Genomic DNA, 16810 nt, shown 5'->3' with positions numbered 1-16810 from the left:
CATGCTGGTAGCTTTGAGAACACTGCCCAACCATCTCGTCCTCTGTTGTCCCCTTCTCCTTGTGCCCTCCATCTTTCCCAACATCAGGTTCTTTTCGAGGGAGTCTTCTCTTCTCATGAGGTGGCCAAAGTATTGGAGCCTCAGCTTCAGGATCTGTCCTTCCAGTGAGCACTCAGGGCTGATTTCCTTCAGAAAGGATAGATTTGATCTTCTTGCAGTCCATGGGACTCTCAAGAGTCTCCTCCAGCACCATAATTCAAAAGCATCAATTCTTCGGCGATCAGCCTTCTTTATGGTCCAGCTCTCACTTCCGTACATCACTACTGGGAAAACCATAGCTTTAACTATACGGACCTTTGTCAGCATTAAGATTGCTGGAAGAAATATCAACAACCTCAGGTATGCAGATGACACAACCTTGATTGCAGAAAGGAGGAATGAAAGAACCTTTTAATGAGGGTGAAAGAGGAGAGCGCAAAACATGGTCTGAAGCTCATCATCAAAAAAACTAAGATCATGGCCACTGGTCCCATCACCTCCTGGCAAATAGAAGGGGTCCTTTACCTTTTACCTTTTACTATATTTCATGGACCTAACATAGTCATGTTCATTTATTTCAGTGGGTCTGCTCTGTGTAAAATTTAGTTTCATATTACCCAATGTTTATGGAGAAATAATGGTCCTAGTAAATATGTTTCTGGTTTTGTTTTTGTTTTTTTGCACTGCAATCCTGCTTGGGAGTGAGCCCAGTTCAACTCAGTGGGGTTTACTGAGCAGACATGTTACATATTTTACCTGCTGCAACCGTAAAATATAAAGCAGTGGTTCCCAAACTTACTCTTGGCCCAGACCACCTGAAAATTGCTGATGGTTTTGGTGAACCACTTAATGGTTTTTCTGCCAGTTGTAGCAATTATAACATGCTGTGCTAGTCACAGTATGATTTTAATTCTTATTCTTATTGTTCCTTTTATTTCTTATGTATTGTATTTTATTGCATTGCAACCTGCATTTCACAGAATTCATATTGTAATGCGATGGCAGGAGAAATAAACAAAGCAATAAAAATGCAATTAAAAATCAATGAGCAATGAGCACAAGCTGTGGACCACCTGAGTGAAGCTTGTGGACCACTGCTGTTTGGGAACTGTTGATACATAGCATGATATCCCGTTGTGGCTTTCTGCTTGCACAACAGACTCCCAGTTATGCAAACAGGATTTCTCTGACCTCTGCTCCCCCAGCATACTTAAAACAGTCACCTTGACATTCAGTGCCAGTTAAGAGATTTAGCTATGTCACTGTGATGAAGCTGGAAGCCTTCTTCTGTTTTTTTTCAGTTAATTATTTATTTTGGCTATACAAGACCAAACTTTGTTTTACAACGGGAGCATGGATATAATAAAGGTTGACTGGCCTCTTTTCCTGTTTATACTACTGTAATTCTAACTATTTCTACAGTTGCTGTGTCATGCTTTATCCTCGTTAAGTTGTGCTCCACCCACAGTATTACTCAGCAAAAAATATATATCGACTGCACTGAGCTTGAGAGAAGCAAGCTGACACGACATCGTTCTTTGGCTGAGCATTATAAGTAAGATAAACAAAAATGAAACTGCAAAAGAATATGAAGACACAAGGCTATGTTAATGATGTAACACCTTTGAATAGTCACAGTCATTCATGTATGTACAAAAAAGAAATACTGTATTTTTCGCTCTAAAAACGCACCAGACCACCAGACGCACCTAGTTTTTGGAGGAGGAAAACAAGAAAAAAAATATTCTGAATCTCAGAAGCCCGAACAGTAAGAGGGATCGCTGCGCAGTGAAAGCAGCAATCCCTCTTGCTGTTCTGGCTTCTGGGATAGCTGCGCAGCCTGCATTCGCTCCATAAGATGCACACACATTTCCCCTTACTTTTTAGGAGGGAAAAAAGTGAGTCTTATAGAGCAAAAAATACGGTAGTTTGCAATTATCCTGTACATTTAAATTCTGTAATGTGTAGTTTAGCTCTCTTCTCCCTCACATGCTATTCAGATTAGTTGTTGCACCCTATCAAAATTGCCTGCTGTTATATACAGGGAACCAGGCAGAGGGCCTTCTTGGTAGTGGCACCCGCCCTGTGGAACGCCCTCCCACCAGATGTCAAATAGAACAACAACTGCCAGACTTTTAGAAGACATCTGAAGGCAGCCCTGTTTAGGGAAGCTTTTAATATTTGATGGATTACTGTATTTTAATATTTTGTTGGAAGCTGCCCAGAGTGGCTGGGGAAGCCCAGCCAGATGGGTGGGGTATAAATTATTATTATTATTATTATTATTATTATTATTATTATTATTAATTCCTGTCTGATAAATTTCTGGTTTAGGATGCCAGCATGTAATTTATACTGAAGATTTACAGGGTAGTATAAGGAACATAACCCCCCATTTTCTTCTTGAGATCATCAGGAAGGATTGTTTTCATAGGTAATACTCCTTAATAGGAGAAAGAGTGAATATTCTACAGCAGTGGGTAGATAGAGTTGTAGAGTTGGAAGGGACCACAAAGGTCATCTAGTCTAACACTCTGCAATGCAAGAATTTTTTGCCCAACATGGGGCTTGAACCCACAACCCAGAGATTGAGAATCTCATTAAGACTGTCATGCTCTGCTGACAGAGCTATCCAGCAACTGACTGAGCTAACCAGCAGCAGGTAGATTTCCTGATCAAGTATATAAACTACATAAACAAAATAACATTATAACTTTATAAAGTGCTTGTGATTCACCTTGTTATTAAATGAAGGATCTCCCTTTTATATACATCCCTTCCCCACCTATTAAACCTCTTTAGTGTAGGGATTATTTATTTCTATTTTTAGTTTTTAAGGGTTTGAGATAGCAATTTAAAAAAAATCAAATGCACAATGCGTTATGTTAGAGGAAAGAGCAGAGGAATAGTCGAAGAGGAATGTACTAACATAAATAATATTTTTTACAGAAGAACAGAATCATATGGATGTTAATGCTGATATACTCTGCAGAAATAACAGTGGGAATATTGATCCTTTGATGTGCTGGTACAGAAAGTATCTTCAATGTATGAAGAGCATTGGACTACTGTAGAGTTTGTGTAGTGTTTGAACATCACCTTTTAAAGCTGTATAGTTCAGACTTTGTGGAGATTCTATCTAGAAAGACCATGGAGGCTGTTAGGGGAAAGCTGTGTGTCAGGGATACTGAGCTCTATGCTACTTCCAGTCACTATCAATAGTATGCAGGGGTGATAAGGTCATGACCTGCACATGAGGTTAAAAAGAGATTATGTAACAGAAAAATATATATCTATTTGCACAACTGTTATTTATGTGTTTACACTGGGGGTACCTTAGGACTGCTTCCTATGTTTATGCTTTTCTTACATGCAGAGCACCTTTCTTGGCAAACTAGACCAGGCATAGGCAAACTCAGCCCTTCAGATGTTTTGGGACTACAACTCCCATCATCCCTAGCTAACAGGACCAGTGGTCAGTGATGATGGGAATTGTAGTCTCAAAAAAATCTGGAGGGCTGAGTTTGCCTCTGCCTGGGCTAGACCATGAGGTGTTTTCAGGTGACATGGTTTGCCCAGATATGTAACCAGTCTACACTGTCTCTCATAGTCCAGGGGATCTAAAGCCACCACCCATCACGAATCACTCAAACATTGCTGTGGGTTGTGGCAGGCCACTTCCAGGTTTTTCTGCCCATTGTAGCAATTGCAATGTGCCTTGCTGGACACTATAGGAATCAGAGAACTGTAGAGTTAGAAAGGACCCCAAGAGTCACCTAGTCCAACCCCCAATTTTTAATTGTGTTTTATTGCTTCTTTCCCCCTTATATATTGAATTTCATAGAATATGTAGAAATGTAGCGTTGGAAGGGACCCTGAGGATCATCTAGTCCAACCCCCTGCAATGCAGGAGTATGCAGCTGTCCCATAGGGAATTGAACTTGCAACCTTGGCATCATCATCAGCACGCTCTAACCAACTGAGCTATCTAGGTTGGCAGGATAGACAGGAGACAATATAAGGAATAAGAAAAGCAATTAAAATACAATTAACAGTCCATATGAATGTTTAACACAGTGGATGTGACGTCTCCCATCTTCAGCCAGAAATCTACAGGCTGGTTGCGGGCCACCTGAGTGAAGCTTGCAGATCACTGGTGGTCTGGGGAACCCAGTGCTACTCTATTTGACAGGGAGGAGATAGCAGGGGAGGGGTTAGCATGGATGTCAAATAAAAACTGAAAATTTGTGGTGAACATTCAAATCAATAACATTGTGAAGGCTCCTCAGAGGAACAACAGGGAAGGAGTAGGGTGAGAACAGCAGGGAAGTTATTTCTTAGAGGATTAAATATCATAAATTCAAAGGTTGGCAATAGAGATCTAGACAAGGAAATGTGTCAATACCTTGCCGAAAGTAATGAGTGAAAACGTTTGGACTCGCCCAAAGTGTAAGAACATAGTACTGTAAAATACAATCAGTGAGATATATACTGACTCTGTTGCACAATTGGCCAGTCATTTCCTGCATGCTTTGGTCTTGTGGGAATTTTGGAGCAGTTAGGTTTGTTTGATTAAATGCTATATATGTCCTTATTCCAGAACATCATGTTCCATAGAACATACTGCTTACCCCATAAATCTACACTCTGTTTTTCCATGGCTGATCCACTGCTTAATATAGACTAGAAATGGGAATTTTGCACAGCAACCTGTCCTATTTGATAGCTGGAGTAAAATGTTCTACAAAATTTTGGTAGACTGTTGGAGTCCAAAAGGGATATTTATTAGAATCAGTCTGTGGCTCAGTCTCAGTATAAGTCAGCAGCAGTGGCGTAGCATGGGGGTGCAGGGGGGGCCGGCTGCACCGGGTGCAACATCTGGGGGTTAGGGTTAGGGTGCGCAAATCCATGGGTTAGGGGGCGCAAATTACTTGCCGTGCTGACAACCCACGCTACGCTACTGGTCAGTAGATATCATCACAGGCATTTTACATGTTCATACACATTGAGTGCATGCACACACACACTTTTTAAAAAACAAATATTCAAATGGTACAATTGAACAATCTAAATTGCAGTTAGCAGATTACATGCAGAGTGGGAGATTTCATTGCATTCAGTTTTGCAGAAAAATGAGTTTTCATGCCTTAAGCATTCATTTTTACTGCCCAATTTTGGCTTGGGCTGAATTTCATTGGATTGGCTCATCGGAGTAAGGAAATCATATTCCAGAAGAAAGTATTTTAAGTGAGCCGATAACCAAAGAGCAAACCAGCTTGGTATTTTATGACATCATTTAATAGTATAAATATAAACTTGTGAGGGGAGCAGGAGGGAATTGGGTTTTGGTTCTTTATAATGTAGACACAAAATCTTCGGGTGGTATCTCACTAGGCCATATGGTGTGACATTTGATATCACCCACAAACTATATAAATTTTCTAAAATAAGGCACTTCTTGTGTTGGGGAACTTTGCGGTCCTGTGTAAGAAAAGGAAGTGGTCAAGTTCAGTTAACTAGCTATCCATTTACTGAAATGAATATACAAAATCATGTGTACATAACCACGGAGTTTAATAGACGACAAATTCCACAGTGAACTGCACTCTAATTGTAAAGTCATACCTGCTTTGCAGGTAGACCTCTAACCAGTCTGGTATCACTTCATTTGGCTTCCGTGCTTTTATAATGGTCAAAGGTTCCTTCCTGCTTGCCATATTTGTGCACTCTTTGTTTACATGAATTGGGCTATGCACTGACAACCTTAAGAGTTTATTGTGCATTGGAATTTTGCACTAAATTTTCTAATAAAGATGCATCCAATATCAGCTTCTGAACTTGAAAACCACACTTACATTATAGATAGAACCCTGTTTAAAGTTTCTATTTTGCAGATGGGAACATGAGTCTGATATACAGTGGTACCTCAGGTTACATACGCTTCAGGTTACAGACTCCGCTAACCAAGAAATAGTGCTTCAGGTTAAGAACTTTGCTTCAGGATGAGAACAGAAATTATGCTCCGGCGGCGTGGCAGCAGCAGGAGGCCCCATTAGCTAAAGTGGTGCTTCAGGTTAAGAACAGTTTCAGGTTAAGAACGGACCTCCGGAACGAATTAAGTACTTAACCCGAGGTACCACTTTATTGTAACTTGCTGCTATGGAACAGGGGAGAGCTGGGTTTTGAACGCAGCTATAGCCAGAAGAGTTTATCTGCTGGACTTAACTACCTATAATTGCTTTGTATGAGCAAAGTATTAAACAATGGTTTGCTATAGTGATGTTTGCTTTTAGAAGTTTGAGCAGTGCCTCGTTCCCCCACCCTGCTTGTTGTTAAGAGGCTGTCAGTTTCAAGTGGGAGCACAATATTGCACAGCACAATATTGCAAACCATGTTGTATGCAGGATAATACAGACCCAAAGGGAAGGGCTTTAGTTCAGTGGCACAGCATCTGTCTCGCATGCAGAAGAAGCACCCAGATTCCATCCCCAGCATCTCTAGGTTGTTTTGAGAAAGTTTCCTACCTGAAAACCTGGAGAGCCACTGCTACTCAGTGTAGACAATACTGAACTAGAAGGATCAATTGTCTATGGTTGCCATATGTCCTCTTTTTCCAGGACACACCCTCTTTTTCAGGGGTAGAGTCATCATAGCAATCCATAGTTAAAAGGAGAAGTCAGCAAATGCTTCCTCTTTTTTGCTCTTCAAAATATGGCAACCCTAAGTTGGCTCCTATGCAATTTGATAAGGAAGTGTGAGAGTAAGGCTCATCTAAGAAAGAGCTGGGCTGGAAGGATTAAGGAAGGAGTGAAGGGGTTTGGACAGAGCAGAAACAGCAAAAGATGTAAGATTGATCATGATAGAGGTCTTCTGCTGCCACATTCACATAACACATGTAAATCGCTGTGATGCCGTTTGAAGCAGTCACGGCTTCCCCCAGAGAATTCTGTGAGCTGTAGTTTGTTTGGGGTACTGAGAGTTATTAGGAACCCTCTCGCCCGAGATATGATTCCCAGAGTGGTTTAACAATCCATTCCTTCTTCCAAGGAACTCTGGGAATTGTAGCTATGTTAGAGAAAGAGGAGTCTCCTAACACCCTAACAAACTGCATCTCCCAGAATTATCTGGGGGAAGCCATGGCTGTTTTGAGTGGCTTCTTAGTGCTTTAAATATATGGTGTGAATGTGACCACAGAAACATAACATTGTGGAGTTGGAAGAGACCCCAAGGGCCATCTAGCTTAACTTCCTGCAGCACAAGAATCACAGCTGAAAAATCCCTGACAGATGGTACATTGACATTGTCTGAATGTGGCCTGTGTTAAAACTAAATAAAACATTAGTTGTTAGCTTACAGCAGTTTCCAGCTTTCTTCCCTAATGGCACAAGGAATAGCATAAGAAAGAATCAAAATATTTTTATCTTGGTATCAGCTGGCTCCAACTTACTACACAAAGCACTGAATCAAATTGCTCGGTTGGCAGGAGAATCGTTGTGTTTATATTCCCCCTAAGCAACCACATTGGTCTGCTATCAGGTCACCTGGACCCAGCAGGCAATTTTGACAGTGTTTTGTTCCCCAAGGCTCTTAGCGAATCATTGCAATAAGGTTGTAGCCTTTTAACCCAGCAGAAGCTTTGTTATTTTTCTTGTAGTGTGCACCCTGTAGCAGACAAACATACCATGGAAACTAAAATAAAATGGAATGGCCCAGTTCACACCAGTGCTCAGCTGGGGGAGATTTTATACAAACTCTCAAAACACACCCCTTTTCAAGAGGAAGCAGCCAATACTGGTTAAGTGCATAAGTTAAAGAAATATGTATTTCAAAGAAGGAAGAGAAAGGTGTGTGAAAAGCAGAGCACATGGTGTTGTAAACGCCAGGCCACTTTAATTTTTTTTTTTTAATTGCAGGAAATGATTCATAAGCGAAGTATGTGTACACTAAATGCTTTGAGTACAAAAAGTCCTAATAACTGAGTGAAAGCAAAGGAAGTGTAGTAATATAAGAATTCAATTATGTAATGCTCCCTCCCTTTTTTTTACTATACACACAGGGTTGTTTTTTCTACTACGTCAAAGATGGACCAAGCTACACCTTACCAGACACAAAAATACAATATTGCATCAACTGTATAATACTTCCTTAGGGAAAAGTATGTTTTTGGAAAGGTATTGAACAACTCTATAAAACAAATGAAAGTAAATAAATACATGTATTTGATTGTAAGATTTTTTGCATATTGTAGGGGGTGTGTTTGTATGTCTAGGCAATTTCTCATTTGATGGCATTATGTCTCATGGTAAATATATTTGAAAAAAGCAAACCTGTTTAGGATTTTATTTTGCCTACTGTCAAATGGGCTCCCTAACATAGCAAAGAATTGGGTGCTCTGTGCAGTATTGTTAATCTCATCAAACCCTGACCCTAAATTCCCCACAAACACAAGTTGGCAGAGTCTTCGCCATTGTATAATTTTTGAAGATCAAAGTGTCTCTGGAGTGTAATCTGGAGATATGTACAAAAAACCAAAACAAAACCGCAAAAAAACCAACCAAACAAACAAACAAACAAAAAAAAAACAGCTCGAGATCACACCACAAGGCAGAGTTACACATGCCTAGTCTCATTAAGTCAGGCTGGTTAAAGATGCATGAATGGATGAAGGAATGAGAGCATAAGGCTGCAATGTGATATGTAACTACCTGCACATGACTTCTGTTGATTTCCCTGGGATTTAAGCATGCCTGTTTCTGGGACAGTAGCCAATACCTATAAGGTTCACTCACAAACCAAGTTTGCAACATTCTGCTCTTCACAGCCCTTTTACAATCTATCACTAACAGACCCCACTGGGACGATGATACACCATTTTAGTTGCAGTTTTACATGATAACATTGTAACAAAATGAATCGGAAAGGATTGGTATTTTCTAGTAGGTGAATACAGTATTTAGCTTAGTGAACATTGCAACAGTGTATTATTGGAAGAGAAGCTAGGGTTATAGCCTATGTCCCAGGAGTGGAGAATCTGTGGCTTTCCTGTACTGCAATCTCCATCAGCCCCAGTCAGCACGGCCAGTGCCAGATTTATGTATAAGCTAAACAAGCTATACCTTAGGGTCCCACTCTCTTGGGGGCCCCCAAAAAATGTTTCCAAAATATAAGATAAAAAACAAAATAAAACCAACATAACAGCAACAGTGACTCTTGAGAGTCCCATGGACTGCAAGAAGATCAAACTTATCCATTCTTAAGGAAATGGGTCCTCACTGGAAGGACAGATCCTGAAGCTGAGGCTCCAATACTTTGGCTACCTCATGAGAAGAGAAGACTCCCTAGAAAAGACCCTGATGTTGGGAAAGATTGAGGGCACAAGGAGAAGGGGATAGCAGAGGACGAGATGGTTGGACAGTGTTATTGAAGTTACCAGCATGAGTTTGACCAAACTGCGGGAGGCAGTGGAAGACAGGAGTGCGTGGCGTGCTCTGGTCCATGGGGTCACGAAGAGTCGGACATGACTAAACAACAACAGCAACAGTGTTTTGTGTTGTGTAGGCTCCTATGATGTAAACAATGTGCCCCGCCTGCTAGCCTGCTCCCTAAAATATCACTGGTTTGCCCCTTTCTATATATAGGGTGCCTACATTCTGCATGGACTGGTTGCATGGCAACATGAGCAAATGGCTTTAGATACCTATCAGGTATTACCATATAGCATATATTCAACACAAAAACCAGCGACAATTTGTTGTTGACAAAGGACAGCTGGACATATAAAGGGCCCCATTACCTTCAGTAGCTTAGGGCCTCATCAAACCTAAATCCGGCCCCAGACACAGCCAGTGATGAGCAGTGATGGGAGCTGTGGTCCAGCAACATTAGGATGGCTGCAGGTTTCCTGTCTCTGTAACAGGAACAACAATAACAATAACAAGCCCATTATGCAAGTGCAGATTCTTACGTAGCCATAATTTTACCATCCAAGCAGAAGAGGGAAGTATCAGTGGGCTTGGGGAATCCCCAACATTTACAGAAATGCACTTTAAAAGAAAGAAAGAAAAGAAAACTCTAAAACAGCTGTTTGAGAACTGACCTTGTTTGATGGACATAGAATGTAGACTGATAGGGCAAGGGACCCAGCCTGAAAACCAGGGGGGCAGTGGAATGGAATATCCTGGGAAAGGGTATGGCTGGCTGGAACTCAGAACAGCAGCACTCTGCATTCTCCCAGCTGAGATCAGACAGGCCTCCTCCTAACTGAATTCCCAGCACCTAGGGAAGGAATACCTTTTTATTTTAGCAAGCATTTTAGGAAGATTCCTTATTTTGTGGTTGGTTTTCACTGATGCTTTGTCTTTTAAATCTGAGTGTGCACTGCTTAGAGACTCAAGTGTTAAGTTGGTTGAAGTGAATGATTGTAAAGAGTTGGTCAGAAGTTTATTATGAAAAGCTAGTCAAAAGTACTTTTACTGTTCTTTGTGATGTGGATTCTTTTTGTGTGTGTAAGTAGCTTCACATGCTGTGTAGACATGGTATTCATTTCTCATCTAGCTTTTTTATTATCTTACTACTGCCTACAGTCAGTACAGCGCACACACACCTACCTCCAATGTTTTGCTCATTTTGTTCATTTCACCATTAGGAATTATGGAGCAAGTTGCCAGCATGGTTATGATGCAACAGAGAAAGCAGTGGACGCAACCTCTGAACATTTGGAGGAGGGGAAGTCTTTACTCAATTGCAAACAAAGTGATGGGGAGGCATAAAGAGGTGAATGACAAACAGGGAGTCTCTGATCCATGCAAGTGAAAGGACAGAATGGACAAATGGGTCAGTTTCCAAAGGCACAACCCATGTTTACTTTTCTAAGACAGGATGAGATAAGTGACAGGTCAACAAAAAAGCTATATCCATGCTGCGGAACCAGTTTTCCTTAAAGCAGGTTGAGGCCATTTAACTAGTATGCAGACATGCCCTTAGATTAAATACTACTGGGAATGCAAATTATTTTGACTTGATATTACAGAGCATTGCTCCTATGTCAGTTCTGATTGTGAAAAGTTGGTCAGAAGACCTGCTCAAAAATACTTTTACTGTTCTTTGTGACGTGTGTATGTAGACCTTGGGCTTATGGCTATTGTGTGAATGAGAAGCATCTCATGGAATATGTTGTCATAATTAATCATCAACCTTTATTGTGGTCACAGACCAGCATAAGATAAAAACATGTGAGAAAAACACAGAAGACATAAAGAAGAAAGGGATAAAAGCTAATAGGTAAAAGTGATTATAACTCACATAAACTTTATAACAGAAAGAAACAAAAGACAAGCAGTTAAAAAGTGAGTATAAGGGAGGGAATGTGAAGCATCATTATCTTTCAACGGATGTCCATCATAGCAGCACAAAATCTAGCAACTGAGTACAGTGGTACCTTGGGTTACAGATGCTTCAGGTTACAGATGCTTCAGGTTACAGACTCCGCTAACCCAGAAATAATACCTTGGGTTAAGAACTTTGCTTCAGGATGAAAACAGAAATCGTGCAGCGGCAGCGAAAGGCCCCATTAGCTAAAGTGGTACCTCAGGTTAAGAACAGTTTCATGTTAAGAACGGACCTCCCAAATGAATTAAGTTCTTAACCTGAGGTACCACTGTATTTGACATCTGGGTTTTGTTGTCACAATTGATGCCCATATAACCCCATTATTTACCGTATTTTTTGCACCATAACACTCCTCCTAGAAAGTAAGGGGAAATGTCTGTGCGTGTTATGGAGGGAATGCCTACGGGTGGCATGCCTACGGATATTCCTCCTCTAAAAACTATGTGTGTGTTATGGTTGGGTGCGTGTTATAGAGCAAAAAATACGGTAACTTATGTACAATAGCATCTAAGTGGGGAATAGAAGTACATTTCCTGCAAAGGACTTGAGATTGTCACTTCCCACTGTTCTGACAGTGAAACTGTTTACAACTTTCCCTTTTTTGTTTCTGAAGAGAGGAACTTTTGAAATGATGCCTATTCTTACGGCAGCAACACTATAGAGATCTTCCAATAGTAAAGGGAAACATTAGAAGGACAGCATTTTGGTCTGGAAGGAATGTAAACAAATGTCTTTTATTTAGAATTTCGAATCTCATCTGAGAAGCCACATTTACACATCACTTAACCAAGAGAGAGAGAGAAAGAGAGAGAGAGGAAGTAGGGCTTGTTTTCTTAGAGCATCCAATTTGTTCGCATAACTGATTGAATGTTTAGTAAAAAGAAACAAAGTCTGAAAGTTAATACCCTAGGCGCCAAGTGCATGTCTGTGGAAGAGGAATGTAGCCAGACATTTCTGATATGCAATGCATTAATCCCTCATAGGTTTATTCTCTTTTATAAAGAGCTAGATCATTATGATGTGACAGGAATCAATGGACTTTTAACATGCATGCATTAGCTGTCCACGCTTCTGCCCTTTGTACAGAAAACATTTGCCACCACAAGCTAGTTGACAACAGCTTGAAAACAATTCCTGAATCATTTTGCAAGCTGATCCTATTGGAGAGGGGCTAGGCAGGTGAGGAAGGCTGAGAGGTGGGTAGGATCTGCAACAGGGCAGGGCTACCTTTTTATTTTGTGCTCAGGGATGTTTTAGGGGTAGTACGTCAGGGGCTGCATATTGGCAGAGGACAGGCTGGAGTCTAAAGAGTGATTGTTGTTGTTGTTTAGTCGATTAGTCATGTCTGACTCTTCGTGACCCCATGGACCAGAGCACGCCAGGCACTCCTGTCGTCCACTGCCTCCCGCAGTTTGGTCAAACTCATGCTGGTTGCTTCAAGAACACTGTCCAACCATCTCGTCCTCTGTCGTCCCCTTCTCCTTGTGTCCTCCATCTTTCCCAACACCAGGGTTTTTCCCAGGGAGTCTTCTCTTCTCATGAGGTGGCCAAAGTATTGGAGCCTCAGCTTCACGATCTGTCCTTCCAGTGAGCACTCAGGGCTGATTTCCTTCAGAATGGAGAGGTTTGATCTTCTTGCAGTCCATGGGACTCTCAAAAGTCTCCTCCAGCACCATAATTCAAAAGCATCAATTCTTTGGCGATCAGCCTTCTTGATGGTCCAGCTCTCACTTCCATACATCACTACTGGGAAAACCATAGCTTTAACTATACGGACCTTTGTTGGCAAGGTGATGTCTCTGCTTTTTAAGGTGCTGTCTAGGTTTGTCATTGCTTTTCTCCCAAGACTTAATAGTGATACCACCTCCCTTATACGCTTTTTCCAGCACCTCCATTTACCTCTCCTTGCCAGCTGCATGCAAGTAGAGGAAGAGGCACACAAACTTAGGCCTAGGTTTGCTCTCTCCTGGTCCCCACAGAGTGGCTACCTATGCACAGGGTTGCAAGACTGGATTGTGTATGAGCTTCCTTGCATACTTCTGAAAGTAGTCAGAACTTTGCAGGATCAGAAAAGTGAAGAGACATGCATGCCTCCCACACTTCTCCACTTTTAAAGTCCAGGGCGTACATTAATTTTGCTGAGGGGCTATTTGTTTTTAAGGGTTCATAAACAGTTTGTAGGGCAATATAATGGCAGCCATCACTAAAGCAAGAACAATGCCCGACAGAATGGTCCTTTCTCCAACTGAGCTCATTCGTCTGACTGAATAATGCGAGCAAAGGAATTTACACAGTAACTCAGCTTGGCTGTATTTTTCTTCTACTTGTGTGAGAGAACATCTAGGCTGATTACACATCAGGGTGTGTACTAAAACGCAGATGGGGCTGTTGGTGCTTTGCGTTATATAGGAGGAAGTGTGCCTGTAGGTGTGCTGGGGTTATTGTAGCAGTGCTGGAAAACTCATTTATGACAGTCCACACAGGCTATGCTTTTGGAAATGGACCTGCCTGTCTATTATGTCCTTTAAATTGGAAGCAGCTGGAGTAGACCGGACAGAGGCTGGAGAAAACGGTGAGCAGAGATGTGGTCTTTCCCCATCCTTGCCCCCCCCCCCGGAAACTCACCAAACTTGCACTTGGACCCTGGTGGACTTTGCGCTCTCAAATTTTAGTGGTGCCCTGTGCAACACTAAAATTCTGCGCCCTCACCTCTCACACTCCATCCCTACAGTGTGGCCAAACTGGTCATGTTCCCCTAAAATCACCTCAGACTATTCTCTGACTATGCCTATTCTCTTATTATAAGCACTCACTTGAAGCACTTGTTAGCCATGGAAGGAAAAACACATATGGCTAATAGCAACAACCTAAAACAGACCAGCTCATAGTTCGCATTGTCAGTGCCAGACTTTAGCACAGAGGTGTCTGGATTTATTGTTTTACCACTTTTTGAAGGAATGCATTCCTAGGAAATCCAAATATTGTACTGACTTAGTTTTATTGGTTTTGCTTTCAGCACAGTTTCAGGCATTGGTTGGTTAGGCTGAGGAGCTCATGTCTGATGCAACACTTCAGCGGCATTTCAGCAGAGCAGTAAGCATTTTTAGGCCAGTTGGTTTCATTCAACTTACATATTCTGTCACCTGTGGGTCTTGGCCTATATTAGTTGAGTATTGCAGCAAGAACTTCAGGAACTCATATCCCTGTTTGATAGCCATGGCTCCTCCAGATATAGATATAGATATAGATATAGAGATAGAGATAGAGATAGAGATAGAGATAGAGATAGAGATAGAGATAGAGATAGAGATAGAGATAGAGATAGAGATAGAGATAGATATAGATATAGATATAGATATAGATATAGATGATATAGATGATATAGATGATATAGATATAGATATAGATATAGATATAGATATAGATATAGATATAGATATCCTCTAACTAGTTTACTAAGGGTGCTGGAAATTGTAGCTCAATGAGAGATCCTCTAACGACTCTCAGCACCCTTAACAAACTACATTTTTCAGAATTCTTTGGGGGGAAGCCATGGCTATTAAAGCAGTATGGTACTGCTTAGTAGCTGTCTTTTATCAGCAAGACCCATCTTGACTTGATTAGATATCTAAGATCCACTAAAATGTAATAAGGGAATTCAACTTTTTAACAAAATTGCTGCAGCTATAAACTTATTGCCTCCCAGGATGAACATTATTCTTCTCTGGGGAGTGACAGAATCTCACTCCTCAAGAGAGCCACCAATCAACTGTGGGATGTTGCAGGGCTTTTCCTTTGATAAAAGCATATCATGAAACAGTGAGGCCCAGGATGTTGGCTCTCAAGGTTCAGAGAAGTGTTTGAACTTTTTATTTACCCACCTGGACATCTAACAGTGAAAGGTTGAGCCTTTGATGGTATTTTTTTAAAAAACAAAAATGCACAAAAATGAATCCTGCTTCATGGCAAAGCATTGGTTTAAATGGCATTTTTAACTCTTCCCATTTCCTTTGTGTCTAAAATTGTAGAAAACCATTCTGATAGGGTTGTTTCCCCCCCATTTTACCTGTGATGATAAAAAGCTGATGATAAAATCTCCGGTTCATGGTCCTGGAATTCCACAAGACGGATTGCACAGCCTTCATTTCTTCTGAATCACAGACACATGTCGATTCATGAAATGGCAGGACTTTGGGAGCAGACAGGTTTGGAAATAAGTCATGTCTGGACAGAGATACCTCTGAAATATTCTCCTCAATTTCTTTTTTGACTTTGGTGAGAAATCTCACAGCCACAACAATTCTTCACTTGCAGCAAAGTTGTGCAACTCCCATGGGATCTGTCCTTCATGCCCTGACAAGGACCAACTGGAGTATTCTTTGGAGAAGACCTCCCAGGAATTGGTTTCCCGTGGGACGGTATGTCCTGGGGAAAACCATATAATTAATTGAGTGATTTGGATTGGCAGTGGAAAACGGTCCATTTGGGCGAATGGAAGATAGGGATTTTCTTGGTCAGATCTTCCAGTTAAACTAACAGTAAAAGGGAATAGCTGTATTTATTTTGAAGTGATGTAAATTGGACTCCCAGTAAGTCCCTTCAGTTGCCTGCTTCCCAGAAATGCACAACATTTCCTGTGCCTCCCCCCCCCCCGTCATTATATCAGGTGACTAATTCTGGAACATTACTAAATGAACTACACTAGGTACCAGGTATATATTTCTGTTTACTATTTGCAATAAAAGTCTCAGAGGATTCTCTCTCTTTGAAAATAAAAACGAAAAACCCATCGTACTGGAAGTACATGTGAATCAGCTCACAGAAACAGATTGCTGTTGTGCATTGATGGACTCTGAAACCTGGGTTGATTTGAATTTATGATTAGGTCTACCAGCGTAAACATGAGCACATAGTTCAATATTAAGGGCACAAACACTTTAGCACTTATATTTAGTAGCCCCTGTTTTCAAAGAGGGGCCATAGATATGTTAGAGTTCATCTTTTGCCTGCAGAAGGTTCAGCACCTGCCATATCCAATTATACCTAAGTCTGAGAGCAGGTATGGCTGAATCTGTCGATTCTGATTTCTCTCACTCTCTCATTTTTCTATTCTTAAATTCAGTTGTTCACATTTCCATATCAGTTCGTGAATCCCCCTTTAGCATTTCAGTGAGAATTTCTCCAAATACACACATGTTTATATGCAATTTTGCTTAATATATAGGGTTCCCCCCCAAAGTAATTTCCTCTAATATAATGCATTTTTGTTTTCAGTATTATATGCATTTTTAAGCACACTTTACTCCAGTATATGAGTTTTGGAACACATTAGTTGGCTGGAGAACCGCACTTCAAAATTCGGAGAAGTGAAAATTTTGAAGGT

The sequence above is a fragment of the Podarcis erhardii genome (genome assembly GCF_964252035.2).
Source record: "Podarcis erhardii genome assembly, chromosome: 10".
In the NCBI taxonomy this organism is placed as follows: domain Eukaryota; kingdom Metazoa; phylum Chordata; class Lepidosauria; order Squamata; family Lacertidae; genus Podarcis; species Podarcis erhardii.
This window is presented reverse-complemented; position numbering follows the sequence as displayed.